This window comes from Leopardus geoffroyi, chromosome B3, assembly GCF_018350155.1.
Source record: "Leopardus geoffroyi isolate Oge1 chromosome B3, O.geoffroyi_Oge1_pat1.0, whole genome shotgun sequence".
NCBI lineage: Eukaryota > Metazoa > Chordata > Mammalia > Carnivora > Felidae > Leopardus > Leopardus geoffroyi.
The window spans coordinates 132,802,619-132,821,478 of NC_059337.1; the positions used below are offsets into that span (position 1 = coordinate 132,802,619).

An 18,860-nucleotide genomic window follows, 5' to 3' on the forward strand; every position below is an offset into this window, starting at 1 on the left:
CAGAGCATGAACGGGGGAGGGACAGAGAGAGAGGGAGACACAGAATCGGAAACAGGCTCCAGGCTCTGAGCCATCAGCCCAGAGCCTGACGCGGGGCTCGAACTCCCGGACCGCGAGATCGTGACCTGGCTGAAGTCGGACGCTTAACCGACTGCGCCACCCAGGCGCCCCACAAACTGTTGATATATTAAAAAAAAAACTATTGAATAAATAGTAGAATTGCTTTTCTTTTGGGGGCTGTAACAGGTCTTTCATTTCTTATTTGAATAAAAATGTAAAATTTATTTATTACATGTTACACAAAGTTCAATAAAAGAAAAATTTCAATGTCTGCATTTCTCTTCTGGTCACTGTTATTATTTCATATGATTAGTACTGAAAATAATTTCGGCCTGTAGAGGAAGAGGGGGGTTTAGGACTGGCTATCTACTCTCAAGGGCCTAACACAGGCTCCCTTGTTCAAAAGTGACGGAGAATTTCAAGATGGTGACACTAGAGGCTGCCGGATGTGCTGGCCCTCTCCGCTAACCTTCAGAGAGGAGCTTCTCCAATGCCCTTCAGATTCTGCATCACCCCCACAGATGACATCAGCTCTACCCTCCCATGCCCAGCTGTAGCCAAAGGGCTAGGACGACTCTCAACCTCAGCTCACCAGAAAAGTTGATTTCCCAGAACTGCACCCTCCCAGATCTTTTTGAAACAAATCATTATTTTACCAAACCAATAGTTCTTACTCTATTTATTGGATCTTAGGGAAACCTGACTATTGGGTAGTTGTTTCCTTGCCTGTTGTCTCTTTGGGGCTGAGACTTACACCGAATCTGTGCTGCGTAAAGAGAGGTCAGATTTGGCTTACTCATTTCCCAGCATGCCACTTACAGGCAAGCACCAGTGATGATTTGGATGCCACGGAACTGTGACTGTTTGAAGATAAAGCGATGGTGATGAAGGTTCGACATTTTTATCCAAGGGCACATGGGGTTCCAGGTCCTATGGAGGGAAACAGAGGAAAAAGTGAGGTCCAGCCCTCCAGGGCCAACAGGCAAACAGGGTGGGTTGGGGTGGGGTGGTCTCTGCCCTGCCCCCACTGGATGAAGAGCCTGTGAGGGTGAATGTCCCTTGGCCTTCATACCCCTGTCTGAAAGAGGAGCATCTATAAAATGCCCCAAGCTTCATGGGTCACTAGTGGGAAATAACTAATAAAAACCCACTTGTGATTCTTAAAGTGCATTTGACACAAACTGAAACCACACAAAGGAATGTGCTTCTAGGGTTTTCTTATGAAAGGCCGGGAGTAAATGACCCACAGCCTTTGCAAAGAGGCCGCCAGAGTATTTCTGAGACAAGAGTCTTGTTTTCATTCATGTACATAAAGGGATCGACTCCTTGAAGCCAAGAATCTCTGATGTGCTTGATCAATGGCTGCTAACGTGCCCATTTGGAGCTGGTAAGAAGTTAAACAGGGATTTCAGAAGATTTGTAATTGTAATTTAAGATAAGCCAGGGATGCAAATGAAGCTGACATTTAACTCCGAGTGGCTGACTGTGTACTGTGGTCTCGGGGTCCCACCAGCACCACACACACACACACAGACTTCCTCGTGCACCCCTGCCTTGCACAGTGCCTCGTGGATGGAGCCTCTCCCAGATCTGTGTGCCAGGCCTGGCCCTGTCCGGGGTCACAGGTGACAGTCACTCTACCGTTCAGACATCAGTCTGGCCCCAAGCCCAGTGTGCTGCTGTTATATGGGTGAATAGGCTCCTGCCACCATGGACTGGACTGGAGGCTAATTTCTGGAATGTCTGCTCCAAGCCAAGAAATAGCTTTCCAGTGGAAGTCCTTACAGACAGGTGAAGGCCGTCAGATGTAGGGACCTTTTCTCGGTGAAGCTCATCTCTTGGCCCCATGGTACTAAATCCTAACCACACCACCCACTACCTTGAGACCTTGGCAAGTTACATTCTAAACTTCACGTTCCTTGTCTTTAAATTGGGTGTAACCATAATGTCTACTGCAATACCTAGCACTTAGTAAGTGCTTAATAATCATTAGAAGAAAAATAAGCATTCTCTTTTACTTAACACTGAGACAGAGGGACTTTGGCTTAAGTGGTAAATTTTATGTGAGGTGTATGTTACCACAATAAAATTTCTTTTTAATGACAAAACGTAGGGGAACTTATATTTTTAGCCGCTACAGAGGAACAGGGATGGGACTTACCCCTCGGCCTTAACTAAAACACTGAACAAAACATATGAAACAACACTTTTCAGATGTTAGTGGGAGGTGTAGGAAGTAATACCCAAGGGAAGAGAAATAAACAAGGGGAAAGACTTTCCAGGGACAGCACAGGGAGGGAGACCCGAGCCTGATGGTCTTCCTGAGCTGCAGAGAACAGCTGAGAATTCAAGCAGGCCATGGCATCTAGAATTCACGGGGCAGAATACCTGGGAGAGGAGAGTTGCAGAAGAAGGAGAGAGTTATGAAGGGAGACAGCATTGAAGATCTGACCTTGGCTGACCACCGATTAGCGTGTGCATGTGAGAAATTGCCTGGAAAAAGAACCAACAAAAAGAGAAGGCTGAGAAATCCGTGTGGCTCACCCAGGTCTAGGAGTGGTTCGTGTTCCCACCCGAGGATGGGGAAAGTATTGCAATATGCAGGGCCTAGAAAGAGTCCTCAGAAAGTGTCTTGGGGGCACCTGGCTGGCTCAGTTGGTGAGCCTCCGACTCATAGTTTTGGTTCAGGTCATGATCTCATGGCTCATGAGTTCAAGCCCTGCATCAGGCTTTGTGCTCAGAGTGTGGAGCCTGCTTGGGATTCTGTCTCTGCCCCTCCCACTCTCTGTCTCTCTATCTCTCAAAATAAATGAATTAATTAAAAAAAAAATAGTGTTTTGTTTTAGCAATGGGAAAAAATTAGTCCTAGGCTAAAGTATGCTCTGGTCCCACCTAGCAAAGCTTAAAAGCAAGCCTCAAAAGGATTAAAGTGATTTAACTATATCCCAGAACAAAGTTCAAGAATATGTAAAGGGAAACAAAAGTATCCAGCACCCAACATCACAACATTTGACATCCAACTTAAAAAATTAGTAGATGTGCAAAGAAGTGGGAAAATATAGCCCAAAATGAGGTGAAAAACCAGTCAATAGAAACAGACCCAGACATGACACTGATGATACAATAAGTGAGTAGACAAGGACATTAAGACAGTCATTTTAACTGTATTCTATATGTGCAAGGCAGGGGGATGCATGAATATGTTAAGGAGAGATACAGAAGCTGAAAAGACAGACCCAAACAGAACTGAACTACTAGAGATGAAAAATACAATGTCTGCAATGAAAACACATTGCATGATGGCAACAGCAGATGAAACCTTGCAGAGTGAAATACTAATGAACTTGAAGGCATGGCAGCAGGAGCCACCCAAGATGAAACAGAAAAATAACTGGAAAAAATAAAATAAGCAGAGCATCAGTGAACTGTGGAATGACTTCAAGCAGCCTAATATAGTGATTGGAGTCTCTGAAGGAGAGTGGGGAGGAATAGAAAAAATATATATATTTAGAGAGATGATGGCTGAAATTGTCCCAAATTTGAAGGAAATTGTAAATTCATGGATCCAAGGAGCTCCATGAATATCAAACACGAGAAACACGAAGAAAACCACACCAAGACAGATGACAACTGAATTGCTTAAAGCCAGTGATAAAGAGAACATCAGAAAGTTGCCAGAAGGGAAAGTATACATTGTCTAGAGGAGCAAAGAGATTTCCCACCAGAAAGAATGTAAGCCAGGGGACTGTGGAGACACATCTTTAAAACAGTGAAAGAAAAAACCACTATGTACCTAGTATTCTATACCCAGCAGAAGTATCCTTCAATCAGTGAAAGCTGACATGTTAAAGCAGAAGGAATTCATCCCCAGCAGACCTGTACCACAAGAAACATCAAAGTCCTTTGGGCGTCTGGAAAATGATACTAGATGGAAATAAGCATTTATATAAAGGAATGACAAGCACTGAAAATGGTATCCGTAAGAGTGAATATAAAAGTCTTTCCTCTTGGGGCACCTGGGTGCCTCAGTCGGTTGAGTGTCTGACTTGATTTCGGCTCAGGTCATGATCTCAGAGCCCTGAAATCGAGCCCTGCATCAGCCTCTGCTCTGAGCATGGAGCCTGATTGGGATTCTCTCTCTGTGTCTCCCTGCCTCTCTCTGAAAAAAGAAGGCTTTCCCCTTTTAAAATATCTTTAAAATTTTAATCTTTAAAATTTCTGCCATTTAAACTGTCCACTTTCTGGAGTGGAGAATCCATGTGACTGAGCCCCACAGTATGAGACTCCTCCTGCTTTGGCCTCTGGCACGTGACTGAGGCTGATTATTTGCCTCTCTGGACCTCAGTTTCCCCCACCTGTCAAATAGGAGATACAGTGTCCCAGCCTGTTTTACAGGGTGGTTGTGATAAGTAAGCTAATAAATAACAAACCCTTCCTAAAATGAAAGCCACCTATTAACATGACTGGTCTTGTTTCAGTCTGGCGGTCCCTTCCAAGAAAACAGCTATTCACAGTGAGCCTGCCGCGGCTGATGCGAAGGCTGAAGCCTGTGTCTGGGGCAGCGGGCCTGTGTCTCCTCTCTCCGTGGAGAATCCTCCTCCCTCTTTTGAGTGAGGAGTGATTGCTTGAGAACACACTTTCTCTCCCAATGCACTCCCTCATTCTGGTCAAGCTCACCCAGTAGGCGAGCCTGTCTTCCCAGACGAACGACAACACCGGTGGCTCTTGCTGGCTTTGCCCGGTGAGGGGGGTAGGTTCAGGGAACAATACCGTATCCTGTCTGGGCATGAAACAAACAAGGAGCTGAGCCTCATTCGGAGTGGCAAGGGGCCCTGCCTTTCCGCCTGTTGACTTTTCCTGTTTGCTCAGGCGAAGGTGGCCCTGGGGTGACCCAGGCAGGGAGGCTGCACCAGCGGGCAGAGGGCCAGGCCCAAATTTGAGGTTTCAGAATGACGAGTCACGCTGGGGTCACGCCCTGGGCCGGGAGAGGTGCCACAGCCCCTGCGGACTGTTCAGAGTGCTGTCCCTTCTCCTTGTGCTTCAACAAACGTTGGCTGAGGACCCGCCACACACCAGATTCACTGCCAGATGGTTTCTACACAGGGTTTAATTTCTTCTTCACGGCAGCCTCGTGAGCTGGGGATTTACAGTCCCATTTCGCAGAGGAGGAAACTGAGGCCCAGCTAGTTGGCGGCCCGGCTAAATCCGAGCCCTCTCCTCCCACCTCGAGTCCGGAGCCCTTTCTGAAGCTCCTTGTCCCCGTTCCTGCACGACCTGGACGTTTGGCTACTTGCAGGGCACGGGGCTCTGAGAGGGTTTCAGAAGAAGCACAGAACAGCCGTCCCCGCCAACACTTACAGAAAGGCTGCTCTGCGCCAGCCACTGTGCCAACTCTTCACGGGAGCCGCCTCGTGTCATCCTCAGACTAATGTAATCCTCGAAGAGCTAAATGCTACCTTGCTCCCATTTCACTGGCCCAGCATTGCACAGCTTGGAAGGGGCAGACGGGGCTTTGCGGCAGATCCAGGATTTTGTCCCAGAAAGCAGTGGGACACAGAAGTGTAGGAAGTCTGTAAACTATGGTGTGGGGCACGTTACCACCATGGGCCGCCGGGACTTCACCCCTCTGGGGTGTCATCCAACCCCCTGCTTGCTGACCTGCCCTGGCCTGGAGAAGACACGCAGGCAGGGAGCCGTGCCCTCCGTCGTCCTGTTGGCAGGGGCTGGGGCATGCTAAGGGCGTCTGGGTGGGGCACGGATGGCTTCACTACATCGTAGGATCGTCCTGATCCCGCTGTGGATCCCGGGCTCCTGCCCGCCCGCCCGTGGGAGGGAAGCCCGTGTGTGCCCCTGTAAAGGTGCCAAGAGCAGCCGAGCGAGAGAGGGCCGCCCCTCAGCAGTGGCCCTTGGCGATGTCCAGAGAACACCGCTGGGCTGTTCCTAAATCCCGCCCAGACCCCCAGGTCCCCGAATGGGGGTTCCTTCCCGCTCCCTCAGCCACTCTCCAGCTCCAAAACTGGGGAGCGGCTCCAAAAGGCTCTTCACTGACGGAGCAGGGGTTTGGCAGGGACTTGGCCAAGGCCCCTGAGCAGCCTTGCTGGGTCCTACTGCTGTCTTTGCCTGGCCTGCTGCGACCTCAGGGACGGGGCACGGTGCCTCCCACCGTAGCTCGGGGCTCCTGGGGAGGATGTCAGATCGTCCCCCGGGCATGAGACCTGCCCCCTGGTTGGGCGCAGCCACAGACTCTCGGCAGTCCCCAGACCCGGAGAAACCCCAAACCGCAGTTTCCCAAAGTGAGAGAGCCGGGCCATCTCACTCAGCCCTGGGTGGAGGGGGGACAGAGAGGCGGGGCCTGCACAGAGAGCTTCTAAGACACAAGCGACAAGACAGTGGTGGCCGTGGGGGTGGAGCCCCCCTCGCCGCCCCCTTGTTCTGAGAAAATGACTCGGCTGTGTTTCTTTAGACGGGCCTGGAAAGCCCTGGGTTCAAGCCTCAGCTCTGCCGCTTAGGAGCCGTGAGGTCCTGGGCAAGTTCCTTGGCCTTTCACGTCTCAACTTCTTCACCTGTAAGATGGGACTAACAGTCTCCCCATCACGAGGTTGTCAGGAGAGTACCTGCATTCCAGGTAAAGGAAGAGGGGACAGGAAGGACGGAGACTGCTGGATGCCCCTCGGCGGGCCCTTCGTGTGGCCCGAGACGCGCACTGACAGCACGCGTAGAGACAAGCTGAGCGCCCTCTGGGCTCTCGGCACACGTGGCTCCTTGTCCCAGGGGGCCGGGCTGCCTCACCCCAACGCAGGTGGCGGGGTCGGGAGCCACACAGCTGGATTCCAATCCCGGCCCCTCTACTTACGTCTGTGCTGTCTTGGGCAAGTGACTGGGAGTCTCTGTGCCTCCGTTTCCTCGTCTGTAAAATGGGGATGATAAAAGTAACCGCCTCATACACTGGTACACATGAAGTGCTTGCCTGGCACACAGCCAGCGCTCAATAAACGTAAGCCCTGCTGCTCACGTTCCCTGACAGCACCCTGCGTCAGTAGCTTTTCCGTCTCAAACCCTTTGTCTGCCATGAAGGGCCCCCTGCCACCCACCAGGTGAGGGAGAGTCCAGAAAACAGGACGTGTCATCGCTTCCCACCCTTCACCCCGGGACCTGTGCGTGAACTGCTGGGGGGAGGTGGCCCTCGTTCCCACGTTTGCTCCGGTGGCAGAGACATGAGGCAGGAGAAGGGGGAGTCCTATGGAAGGAGTCAAGTCCTTCTGTGACGTCCCCCCATTCGCCCGGCTGTGGGATCTCAGAGAAATGGGAGGGAGGCGCTGGCACCCCGGTGACCACGCTCCACACGGTCCCATAACTAGTCCCTCATGGGAAGAGCACGCGGTGACAATCAGCATGCTGGGAGCGGAGCCTGGCCTTTCATAAAGCTCCTGGAGCAACCCTGCTGTTTACTCTAGACGCAGAGAAGAGTACGTAAGTTGATTAAACTGGGTCCCTGCGGAATGGCGTGGCTCCACATTTAGCAGAGACACGATACAATTGTAGAGAAGATGCAGGACCACGGAATCCCGGGTCCTCTCACAGCTCTGGCTCGCTTCATGAGAACATTCCCCCCGCTTCCTTGATGTCTCTCTGTGCTTTGCCACATGCCTGCGGTACATGTCAGCTGGGAGAGCATTGTTCTTGGTTTTGCTTTGTTTTCGTTGTTTTTTTTTTTTTTTTTTTTAACACTTAATTTATTTTTGAGAGACAGAGTGTGAGCAGGGGAGGGGCAGAGAGAGAGGGAGACACAGAATCGGAAGCAGGCTCCAGGCTCCCAGCTGTCAGCACAGAGCCTGATGCGGGGCTCGAACTCAGGAACTGCGAGATCGTGACCCGAGCCGAAGTCAGACGCTTAACTGACTGAGCCACCCAGGTGCCCCTTTATTTTTGTTTTTTTAAGACTAGGCTTCCGGTAAAAATCACTCCTCTCTCCCATGTCCCAAAACTTCATTGCTTTGCATATTTTATCTTTTTTTCAATTTTGTTGTTTCCTATCCTGCTTTCTTCCAAAAGACATTTGAGGTAACTATGGTCACACAAAAGGAACAAAGATTCATGAAGCAAAAGAAAAGAACAAAATGCAGAAAAGGGAAAGGGGAAAACGCTTACCAAGAACTCTCGGCTGAGGGAAGTTGCAGTAATGAAATCCCAAGCTTCCTTGCAGCCTGAAAAAAAAGTGAAGCGTATATACCATGTGTCTTTCATTGTATACACGTTCATCATGGAAAAAAAATAAATAAACAGAAACCCAACTGATTCTTGGCTCTGAGCTTTGAGATGATTTTGTCTTGGGTCACTGGGGCTTCGGCTCTGGGTCCTTGAGTATGTTAATGAACAATTTCTTTGAATGACAGTCATAGACACAGAAGATTTCCTTTTATTGACGTTGTCCTGTGTCCATTCTCAAAACAAGATGAGTGCATAATAAGGCGAGTTTCCTTAAAGGAATTTATAAGGCTATCTTATAATAAATAAAGCCAAGAATTTTTAAATGTTTCATGTAAAAAGATTTTATTCATAATATTAATCATGTTAATATTGTTATGTTAATTAATATATTATCATTATATATTACATATTATGCAATTGTTATTAATAATAAATTTAAGAGTGTTAATAACTGGCAATAATTCATAGCATCAATAATTATAACAAATTATATAATAAATTATAATGAATTATATATTAAATAAATTATTAAATAAATAGTATATATTATTCATATATACTGTTATACATTATTACTAATTACTAATAATTAATAGTAATAATCACTTATGAGTGATAGCAGATTATCCTCAAAACCTTAAGATTAAGTTTCTCTTTCAGAGTAAATTAGGAGTTTACCCATAATGGCAGAAACATCAGCCACCTGTCCCAGCAGCTATATTTGCCTGTGGCCGTATCAGTTTCCCACCGCTGTCACAACAAACCATCACAAGTTGGGTGGCTTGAGCCACAGAAATTAATGGTCTCACAGTTCTGGAGGCTGGAAGTCCAAGATCAAGGGGGGTGGTGGGGCCAATCTCCCTCTGAAGGCTCTAGGGAAGTACTTGTTCCGGGTAATCCCTTGACTAGTGGCAGCTGTGGTATTCTCCCTCAGGATCTGTATCTAAATTTCGTGGCTCCTCACATGGTGTTCTCCCTCGGCGTCTATATCTAACTTTCCCCTTTGTATAAAGACACCAGTCATATTAGATTAAAGCCCCCCCTATTCCAGTATGACCTCACCTTGACTAATCCGATTTGCAGTGACCCTATTCCTAAATAAGGTCACGTTCCGAAGTATTGGGGGGTTAAGATTTCAACACATGAATGTGGGAGAGGGGGGCAAACTTAACCCAGAACTATGGCCACGGACATGGGTGAACCCTGAAATCAAGCCGTGGGGACCAGGCTATACTCTTGGAAGGAAAAAACTGACATCTCACCGAGCTGAAACCCGATCAAGTGTCTCCTGTTCAGGCTTATAGGAGGAGAACCTTGTCATCAGAACAGCGTGATTCTTCCTGGAGCCTGGGAAAAGAGAAAGCCAAAGGATAGGAACTAGTCAGTGTTTATCCGGGCCTGGCCAAGAGGCAGAGTCAGCAAATCTGGGGATTCAGGCACCCCGGCCTCCACATAGTTACATTTGGCTCCTGAAGGGGAAGCATCCACCGTGGCTTTGATCAAATCTCTCTCAAGAGTTTCTTAGTTCTAATACTGAGCTCGCCGAACTTGGTAATTCCCCTTCTCAGGAACCCAGAGCATACTGGGAGCCACCATGCTGTACGTGTGACAGTATACTACACTCTGTGTAAATGTGTCCCCTGGCTTTGTGCAATACACATCCCACACAGCACACAATATAGACCTAGGGTCGGTGTTCCTCCACTGCAGAGGAAGCGTGCAGTCCCCCCCCCCCCCCCCCCCCCCCCGCCAAAAGACGCTCTGCTGTCAACGAACTCTTTGGCACTCTGGTTTATCCATCAGTCTTTTATGACTTTGGTTAATGGTAGTCTGCCCCACTCTCCCCGTGTCCCTCTGGCTGTGAAACCGGAGAACAGTTCTTCGGAGGTGTTAATTCAGAGAATAGATAAGAAATAAGGTGTGAGAGGCAGGAGGTGGAGAGGAAGGATCCTATAGAGAGAGGGTGTAGTGGTGCAGCTGGTAGAACAGTGGAGCACAAACAAATGTCCTGTGGGCTGAAGTGGACCGATGGCGTATGAGTAGTTGGCAGCGGGGGCGGGGAAGTGGCAAAGTAAAGGCTCCAAAATAGCACTGAGTGCAAGAAAACTGGGACAAGAGGAAAGGAAATGTGACAAGCATTAATGACGCTTCCGTGTTGTTTTCCAAAGAGACATAAATTAAAGTCTGAAATTCCTGGGTGTTTTGTTTGTCATTTGCCTTTTGCTGTTGGTACTCCTGATTACTTTTGGCTATTTGATGGGGCTTCTTTGAAAGCAACTCCGTATAGAAAGAACAGTGCTGTCCAAGAGAAATAGACTCTGGTCTGCACATGTAATTTTAAGTGTTCTAACGGTAGTCACTTTAGAAAAAGAAAAAGAAACAGGTGCAATTGATTTTAACAATATATTTTGTTTAACGCAAATATCCAAATATTATTGCAATATGTAATCGGCATTTGCAAAGGTATTAGTGAAATAGTTTACATTCCCTTTTTCATATTGAGTCTTTAACAATCCGGTATATTTAGAGCACATCTCAATTTGGATTCTCTATTTCAACTGCTCTGTGGTGATCACACACGTGCATTAGGACAGATAGAGGCTGGACTATGCAGTTCTGGGTTTCTTAAGAACAAAACGATAATCATAATAGCAGTAGTAATTAATAATATTTATTGAGCATCTTAGATGCCTCTTAGATGTGACACATGTCATATGAACCCTGTTTCTCATGCAGCGTTATAGTTAATCCTCTTAACAACCTTCTATGGAAGGTACTATTATTATCCCATTCTACAGATGCTGAAACAGAGCCTCAGAGAGGGTGAGTGATTTACCCAGGGCCACACAGCTGAGAAAGGGCAGAGCCGGGACTGGAAACCCAGTCCGCCTGACGCCAGCACTTGGTGTTATTTTCTCAGGGTCAGCGAAGAGGCTGGCCACTGCCCACGCTTTCCCCAACCCCCTCCTCAGAGCTCAAGGATGGACTTTCTTTTCTGATTAGTGGAGCTGTCACGTTGCCTTAAAGAACAGACCGGAAAGAACGTTAATGGTACGGCTGAGCATCCTGTGTGACTGACTGAGAACAGGGCGGTAACAAGACGCTCCGACTCTCATCAGCCGGAGGAAGTTGCAAATTCAAAGCCGGCGACCAGATTCACAAAATGCAATTGTTCTCAATGACACTTACTTAGCAAAGAGCCAGAGAGAGAATTGATTGTCATTAAAAGCTGGACAAGAGCATTGATTGCCCCCCCCCCCCCCCCCCCCCCCAGTGATGATTTGAGGATTCTGACTTGGCCATGCTGAGAGCGTCGGTGCGGACACATTGTGATGGGATTGCCTATATGGAAACAGCTCCAGCATGGCCAGTCAGTGTCAAAGAAGCTGGAAACCGAGGCCCGGCCAAAGGCGGGGGCAGCCTAGGCCCACGCGGCCCCACATCCACCCCTAACACCCATGGGCAGCGGGAGCTCTGCTGGGCCCTTCTCTGGTCGCGTTTGTCCAGATGCTCTAGAAGCCCTGCAAGCTGTGACATTTCCGGGTCTGGGGCTCTGTGGGAGGACGGTGGTCCCTGCTAACCACAGCGGCAGCACCTTCTGGAGACAGAAGGTCCGGACACGGATGTGGCCTGGACAAGCCACACCAACGCATCTCCCTACTCGCTCCTGAGCACCCAAGGCGGGTGGTGAGCAAGGCCTCACTTCCAGAAGCTTTCCTAGGCAGGAGGTGATACCGTGCTCTCAAATGTTCCTGAAACCATTGCCAGCTCCCGTCCATCCCGCCCCGGCCACAGTTGGAGAAGAGTGTGCGAGGCTCTCCCGAGGAGCAGCCAGGCCAGGGTCCACGCAACACCTTGGGCTCCTCCTTCTGTGCATTCAGGAGAAGCTAACTGAGTGACCCCTGAGGCAGGCCTTGGGGATAAAGAAATGCACAGGGCAAAACGTCTGTTCTTCAGGAGAACGTGGCCATAGACAGACTGAGAAATCAACAGCTACAAGGAAGCTGGAAAGTGCCGGAAGACAGGAATTTAATCTACAGCTGAACACAGAATATGTGGGGACTGAGCTTCACGGGGTGAGAGAACATTCTGGAAAGGCAGAAGGGACAGTCCATACCAAGGGACGGGGAGGGGCACTAGGGGACATCCTAGCAACTGGAGCTTACCTAGCAGCTGGAGCTCGGAGTGGGCACAGCAGGGGAAGGGGATCAGGCTGGGGGCTGGCGTGAAGGGCTCATGTGCCATGCTGAAGAATCGGGGCCTTAGCCAGAGCTTAGGGTGCATGGGAAGATTTTAGAGCGAAGTGTCAGATGGCTGGGTGGAACATTCCTTGACCTTCCCCAGCTGAGCTCAGCCTGGTGTAGCAGGGCTAACGGCGGACGCTGTTTCCTGCTTTCGCACCAGCTGACAGAGGTGAGGAATGGAGAGATGGGAGGGAGGGGGAGACAACGTACTGTTCTTTGCTACCAGTATTTTTATGTCTAAAAAAAGACCACCCACTGCTGAGAAGCTTGGGGAACAATACGCCAGCTGCCCATATGCCAGTTGCCACAGCTAGAGTTTTGGAGGTGAGCTTACCTGAAGGTAGGAATCTGAGTTTTCACCCGCATCCCCGGCACTTATCCGGATTGGCACATAGGGGTTGCTGAAAAACAAGTGTGGGATGCCTGTGAGTGAGAAGGAGGCAATCTATTTTAAAACTTTCTCAATTGATTTCTTCTTAAATTCTTCATTGTCCTTTCCTGTTTTTTTGGATAGGCTTAAATATATACGCCATGCTGGGTAAGGTGTCATATGTATTTAAAAATAACTAGGTGCCAGAAGAAACCAAACTCAACTTCTGAGGTGTGTGTGTGTGTGTGCGTGTGTGTGCATGTGTTTAAAGGAAGCCCATTTATTTTAAATGCATTTGACTATATTTAGAGGCTAACTACATGCTAGATATGGCAGTGCCCTAAATAGGCTTGCACGTAGAGTGAAGAAATACCACTAAGTATTATGCTGGAATTTCCTGATTGTAAACAGGAGAAGACTGTCTGAAAACAGGAGATCTATAGTCTTAATGCTGCCCCTGGGTAATCTCCTTGGATGGATTATTACAAGAATGGCTGGTAAGCTCTTGGCAAGGACGCCAATGTGGGCTCACTATGATTCAATAACGGAATGAACGAATGAAAGAAGGAACGGATGAATAAAGCGTGGTTGTTCTTTATATGAGGGATATGTTGCGTAAGACCTCATATAATTTAATACATGCATAAATCAAGACTAATTCCCCCATGGGAATAAAGTAGGATTTACATCACTTCAAGTTGTGTACATTAAGTGAAACCTTATTCTTTCCCATTGCCTTATTTCAGATTTGCATAATTCATATCAGCATAGAGTATGACTTGATTTCCTCTTTTATAAAGGAGGACTATGGATTTATATCTGGAGATCGAGGATGTACTTGACAAAGTTTTGATTGGATGCAGAAATGTAGGATGCATTTTCATAAAGCCGAGTGCAGATGCCCTCAAAGTATGCTGATCACAATGAAATTGACCTACGAGGCGGGTCTCCAGAACCGTGCCACAGAGCTCCAGCTCTGTCCTCATCAATATACAAAAGATATTCTCAAATCTGTGATACAATACCTGGAGAGAAAGCAAGTGTTTCGGATGACAGAGTCAGGACCCTCACCCACCCACCCCATGTTCATCTCAACTACCTTGGACAGTGGACCAAATCTAAGGAGGTGGCATTTAAGAGAGAGAAATACAAAGTCCTGCACTTTGATCCCAAATGAATATCCAGAGAAATACACCAACAGGGACTTGTTTTAGTTAATAGCAAGTTCAGTCTGAATCAGTGGTGTGAGGAGTCTTCCGAGAAAAAAAAAAAAAATTTAATTCAGTCTTTGGTTTTCTTAATTGAAGCAGAAGATCTAGAATGGAAGGAGTAGATAGTTCTCCTCCTCAAACTTACCCGGAATTCTGTTTTCCGCTCTCAGTTTTGATCACAAGCTGGAACATGTCCAGAAGAGAGAAAGAGTAGACAGAACTTGAAATGTTTATTCCGGAAAAGACTTAGGGAGGAAATTATTGTTTCCACACGTATAAACGGCCGCCATGTGCCAGAAGATGTAGGTTTGCATTTTTGTGGACTTCCATGCCAGTGCAAGGACCTTCGGGTAAAAGTTTTAGGGAGTGAGATTTTGTTTTCGTATAAGGACAGTTAGAATGTCTGAAGAGGAGAGGATCACCTGAGTTCATGTGGTTGGTCTGGCCATCTTGACACCATTTAATGGCCGTGTAGAAAGAGTCCATGAATCTGATTTCCTTTTCTTTTTTTTTTTTAATTTTTTTTCCACGTTTTTATTTATTTTTGGGACAGAGAGAGACAGAGCATGAACGGGGGAGGGGCAGAGAGAGAGGGAGACACAGAATCGGAAACAGGCTCCAGGCTCTGAGCCCTCAGCCCAGAGCCCGACGCGGGGCTCGAACTCACGGACCGCGAGATCGTGACCTGGCTGAAGTCGGACGCTTAACCGACTGCGCCACCCGGGCGCCCCTGATTTCCTTTTCTTTTGAACTCCAGAGAGTTAGTTACAGATGATCCCCCCAAAATAAGTAAATAAAATAAAATAAATGGCCAGTAAATTATGAAAAAAAATGTAACTTTGCTGGTAACTAAATGAAAATTCAAACAGTAATAACGTGTATTTTGTCTGCTAGCAAAAATTAAGGAGAAAAATAAATTCCAAGATGGTAAGGATGCAGTGAACTTGGTTTTCATTCACTGGTATTTTTTTTAACTTTTTTTTTTTAAACATTTATTCATTTTTGAGAGACAGAGCATGAGCCGGGGAGGGGCAGAGAGAGAGAGAGGGAAGGAGACACAGAATCTGAAGCAGGCTGCAGGCTCCGAGCGAGCTGTTAGCACGGAGCCTGGTGCGGGGCTCGAACCCCCAAACTGTAAGATCATGGCCTGAGCCGAAGTCAGATGCTCAACCGACTGAGCCACCCAGGCACCCCTTCACTCACTGCTATTTGCACTGATGCCTTTTGGAAAGGCACATCGAGTCTTGTAGCACTAATGATACCTCTGTTCCGATAGTCCAATAGGCGAACTAACAAAAGACAAGTTGAAAATATGCAAATGGCCACTTGCCCGAAGATATTCATTGTGGTACTACTTATCACAGAAAGGAACTCCAAGCAATTGAAACAATGGAAAGGTAACAGTTGAAGATGGCAGGCATTCGCTCAACGGAATGTTATATGTCACTTCAAAAGTCATTTTCACTGTAGCTGTAGGGAAAATGCATAGGACACAGTGTTATGTGTGCACCTGTGGAGAATTGTCACCTACAGAAGTCCACAGATGTGATGATTATAATTACCTACCCGGCAGATGGATGTGACAAAAGATAAGAAGGAAAATTTCCCCTTTTGAAGTCCGGCTTTGCCACTAGCCAATCCCTTAACTTTGCTGTGCCTTAGCTGCCAAGTCTATAACACAGGGAGTTTGGACTCAGTGGTGTCTAATGTCCCTTCCAGTTTTACGATGTGAACAGAATGGACCTGTTTCAAGAAAAAAGCGTATCCCAGAGGGATTAAGAAACCAGCCACTGTCTTGCTTTCAGACTTTCCCCCATCATACTCCACTTCCATATTATGTATTTTTAGAAATCAGCTTTGAAATGAATAGCAGATGAGAAAAAATAGAATTCCTTGATCTTTCTCAAATAAATTGCTGCATTTTGAAGGAAATGTAGCCATATGCTCCCTAAGTACTTTAGCGTGAAGCAGCATAAAACAGTTCTCAAGTCATTAGGATACTTTATGCAAAAATGCCCAAGGATGATTTCAAATCAAGCTAGTATTGCTAGGAGCATTAGTGAAATGCACTGTCCTGGGAAGGTTTATTCACACAACACAAAGGGAAGAGGTGGACAGTTGTTAAACTGGTTTATTCACTTCTATTTGAGTCTTTTAAGGGGCGCCTGGGTGGCTCAGTCGGCCGAGCGTCTGACTCTTGGTTTGGGCTCAGGTCATGATCCCCGGGGTTGTGGGAGGGAGCCTCATACTGGATTCCTCGCCAGGCATGGAGCCTGCTTGAGATTCTCTCTCTCTCTCTCTCTCTCTCTCTCTCTCCAAAATAAAACTTAAAAAAGTAGTAATAAATTGTCTTCAGCCAGTTCCCAAACCCCCAGTTTTGCATCCCAATCAATGGAAAAATGGTCAAAACATACTTAGGTTTTGTTTAGGACCTTCTTAATTCACAGGGGTCTGAGAAGCAAACATGAGGTTTCAACTCACAAACAAAAGCCTCCTAGTCGCTCCCAGACTCCCTGTGAAATTACCCTCATTTCTTGAGAACTTTCTAGAAGGGTGGTGATTTCTTGGTTCAGACACTTGCCATCAGGCAGAGCAGTCAAGAGGAGAAGCTGGTCGGGGCTGCTTCTCACCCTCAACGGGGCCACTTGCATAGCATCAACCCCATGGGTGGGTCTTCAGGCTCCATGCGGCGCCCGGGGAGAAATTTCATTACTCTGAGGATTCATATAACTTTGCAGACACAGTTGTCTGATCTTTTCAGGAAACACCCCATTTTCAGTTGTCCAGGAGGAATTTTTAAAATGCAGGGACAGGGGTGCCTGGGTGGCTCAGTCGGTTGAGTGTCCCACTTTGGCTCAGGTCACGATCTTGTGGTTTGTGGGTTCGAGCCCCACATTGGGCTCTGTGCAGACAGCTCGGAGGCCTGGAGCCTGCTTCCGGTTCTGTGTCTCCCTCTCTCTCTGCCCCTCCCTCACTTGCACTGTCTCTCAAAAATGAATAAACGTTAAAAAAAAATTATAAAATGCAGGGACAGCCCGCATCTAGATTACCTAAAAATTACAGAAAAGCTTGTGTATTATGTCGCTATTCAAATAAGGCATCTCTCCAGTAAATAATTACATCTTCAAGGCAGAGTCCAGAATCTTGTAGTTTGTCTCAAAGAAGCCTTAGACACATAGCTCCCCAACCAAATGCACAGCACAGAATGGAAAATGCCGCAATTAAAACCATGGCAGGAACGAAAGAAAGTCACTCACAAGTGTGAGCTTTATTGGTACCTTTGATGTCTTCTTTCTCTGCATTTATACCAAGCTGTTTTTAAGAAAATAAAGACACTGGCCATCCTTTGTTTGCCTCTTTTCAGGGGAGGAATTGGAGTGTGAATTGGAGAGCTTGGAGGGGGCGGCCGGGGTGCCATCTCGAGGGAAGAGAAGCCAGACGGGGAGGCACAGGAGTACACGGCAAGGAAGTGAACACACACAGAAGCAGCTTCCGCATCCGACTGCTGTCCTTTCCAATTAGTCACCTGGCACTACTCTGAACTTAAATGCAGTAAGATTGCCACTGCTTAACCTGCAGGAAGCTCGGCTCCAGAGACACTGGTCCCAACCCCTTTGGGGGGCCACTTAAGCACCTGAGCATCCGCCTTCCACAGCAACTCAGGGCTCCTCTGCCATTAGCTTTCAAGTCCCTTCAAGCTGACTCTGCCTGTCACCGTCGCCCAGCGGTCACTGGGATAGAATTGGAGCTACAGGAACGCGTCTTGCGTTAAAAAAGAACTGCCTCGCGAGGGTAGCCTATGGATCGTTAACAAAAGTAACGTGCGATTTTTTTTCCACTGCTGTGGCATCATTTCAATTCTTTGCCAGTAGTCTCCCTTCTCACTTAAGCCGTTTTGTAGCCCAGAGGTCTCGTGTCGGGGTCTTCACTGCAGGCAACGGCTACCAGATTTCCCTCCTCTCTTCCGCGGGATGGTCAATATCCCCTGGAGAATCAGATCAGAATGTTGGAGGTGTTATTGTCTGGACACAGTCCCCTCAAATATTCGGATACTCAATCCGACTGGGTAGTGACAGATTAAATCCTAGAGGAAGAAAGTCTAAGGGTTAGAAAAGTTATCGCAAGAAGTCTTCAGGGCCTGGGATAGGCCGGCAAGGCTCCAGCCCCAGAGGAGGATTTTCGTTTATTGCTTGACAGCTTCCAAATGAAGGGCAGAATCGTTTTTAACCACAAGCCTGAAGTTCTGTGATGGGAGACTGGCCGTCCAACAACTCTTCAGAGCAAGAGCTGGGATTCTGAGACGCACGGGTTCTCTGGCTCTGGCTGGGAGTTTGTGTGATTTGCTAAAGGTGTGTCACTTTTTTAAAAAAAAACTTTATTTTGAGAGAGAGCACAAGCAGGGGAGGGGCAGAGAGAGAGGGAGAGACAAAATCCCAAGCGGGCTCCGCAACACCAGTGCAGAGCTCGACGTGGGGCCGGAACCCACAAACTATGCCATCATGACCCGAGCAGAGATCCAGAGTCGGACGCTTGACTGACTGAGCCACCCAGGCGCCCCAAAAGGTACGTGGATTTTCTTTTTCTTTTTTACAAGGGAAGCAGGCAGGAAGATGGGTAGGTACCGTAAGTGTGGCTCAGACCCTAGAACCGAACTGTAAAAAACAGAACACACACCCTAGTGCAGGTAAGAAATAGAAATGATTTTACTGCTCAGCATTTGCATATGGAGACGCGGTGCACCCAATAATACGTGGCATTGTTCTTCAA

The 18,860-nt window shown here is 47.6% G+C and overlaps 2 long non-coding RNA genes across 2 annotated transcripts; both read right to left on the minus strand.

Annotated features, from left to right (window-relative positions):
- Positions 1–724: 724 nt before the first annotated feature.
- On the minus strand, positions 725–2,788 carry LOC123582334. The gene is made up of 2 exons (XR_006704326.1): positions 2,449–2,788; positions 725–990 (listed from the first exon to the last, which is right to left on the minus strand). It is a non-coding gene; the product is annotated as an uncharacterized LOC123582334 (long non-coding RNA).
- A 4,066-nt stretch (positions 2,789–6,854) lies between these two features.
- Positions 6,855–9,624, minus strand: LOC123582335. The gene is made up of 3 exons (XR_006704327.1): positions 9,531–9,624; positions 8,209–8,264; positions 6,855–6,967 (listed from the first exon to the last, which is right to left on the minus strand). It is a non-coding gene; the product is annotated as an uncharacterized LOC123582335 (long non-coding RNA).
- Positions 9,625–18,860: the final 9,236 nt, after the last annotated feature.